This window comes from Pteropus vampyrus, unplaced genomic scaffold, assembly GCF_000151845.1.
Source record: "Pteropus vampyrus isolate Shadow unplaced genomic scaffold, Pvam_2.0 Scaffold78, whole genome shotgun sequence".
NCBI classification, from domain to species: domain Eukaryota; kingdom Metazoa; phylum Chordata; class Mammalia; order Chiroptera; family Pteropodidae; genus Pteropus; species Pteropus vampyrus.
In genome coordinates, this window is record NW_011888859.1 from 3,344,299 (window position 1) to 3,346,091 (window position 1,793).

Sequence of the window (1,793 nt, forward strand, 5' to 3'; positions counted from 1 at the left end):
CCTTGTATCTTGGCATTTCGGGGCTGCTCCTTTGGAAAGACAGCCACCAGCTAATAGACTGCCTCTATAATCAAAGCACTCGGGTTGAGTCTGGTTATTCCGGTCACAACAATGGCAGTCTTCACCTTTTGCTTTGCAGACATTCCTACTCCATAAGAACTGAGCCTTGATCGATTCTGAAAATCCAGTTCAATAAGTGCTCAAGGACATTCATCTGCAAAGTGGGCAGATAAGACAGTTCATTGTAGGGGAGGAAGAAAATACCAGATTGCCTATTTCTAGTTTTAATTTCCACTTTTGTAAATGTTTTCTAGTATATGCAATAAATAGTAGTAATCTATATAGAGATAGATTAGATAGATAGATAGATTATATAGATAGATAGATAGATTATATATAGTGAAAGTAAATAAATTGTATGTTTTACCAACAGAAATAAGAAATCAAAAAGGTTTGGAGTCTGCTTTTTTAAGAAGCCATAACCAATAAATTGGAATTGTTATAGAAGATAAAATCTAATTGCTATCACTACTCTAGGATCTCTGATATACTGCAGCAACTTTCATTCAAAAAACAAACAAAAATTTGATTTACTACTTTGCTTCCTGATCAAAAAAAAGAGCTTCCTTCTCCCTATGTTCATGACCAATATAATAATGACTATTAAAATTAGATTTTTCTCCCAACCTTGAATCTTAATTCTCATTTAGTGACTATAGCAAGGAACAGTCATCTTGGAATATTTCTCTCTTTAGATATTTATATCATCAACATCACTAGGAAACAAGATTTGATTTACAGGATTTTATTTACCAGGATCTCATCTATTTATATATGGATTGAGATTTCCATTAGTGCCAGTAACCAAATATTTCCAGTTCTCTGCCTTCTGGGCAAAAGGTAGGACTGTACTTCTTGTTCCCATTAAGGGTGGGGCCATATGACTAATCTGGCCAGTGGGTGATGAGCAATGTCACTTCTGTTCTGGAGCATTTCATTGTCAGTATGAGAGCTTTCGATTCTTTTCTCTCTATCATGGTGACCGTCTCCAATGGCCTGAATATTTGAATGACCGCTACAAGCAAAGCCCTTCTGCCAACTGCTAGGGTATGTAGCATGAGTGAGTAAAACAGAAACCTTTGTTGCATTAAGCCACTGAGATTTGGGGGTTGGTTGTCACTAGAGTATGATCTGGTCTACCCCAATGCCCTCTTAGGGGATATCCAAAATTCCACTCAGAACCCAACAAATCATTACTCAAAGTTTTGGTTACTAAGTTATTGTTTATTGCAAGAGATCTAGCCTTAATATAAAAATAATAGGTTTACGGCCATGCCACCCTGAATGTGCCTGATCTCATCTGATCTCAGAAGCTAAGCAGGGACGGGCCTGGTTAGTACCTAGGAAGACCAGGTGCTGTGGGTGTTAAGAAAAAAAAAAAAAAACACAGGAAGTTCTCTGTTAATAAATTCCCAAAAGAGATGAGTTGTCCCTGTAGTTTTGAAAGGGGAATTTCACCCTTTGAAATTTCAAAAGGGAGTCTTTGGTATCAGGGCCAGATTGGTCTGCTTGGAGTGCAAAAAGCAGGAAACTGTCCCATTTAACTCCAACTTGGAACTTTCAACCTTGCCTCTAGATTTTTCCTTAATCTCACTTTAAGTGAAAAGAGAATTCATCTGATGTAATCAATCCCCTCAACCCTGGCCAAAAAGTCCCATCTATATTTCACAGTGGATCAGTGTCCACTGTGAAATATATTCTCATACTGTTTTATTTTCTTCCTACATGACAAT

At 37.3% G+C, this 1,793-nt stretch overlaps 1 pseudogene; it reads left to right on the plus strand.

Moving 5' to 3' along the window:
* The first annotated feature begins 1,322 nt into the window (after window positions 1–1,322).
* LOC111741486 lies at window positions 1,323–1,425 on the plus strand (annotated as a pseudogene).
* The last annotated feature ends 368 nt before the right edge of the window (window positions 1,426–1,793 follow it).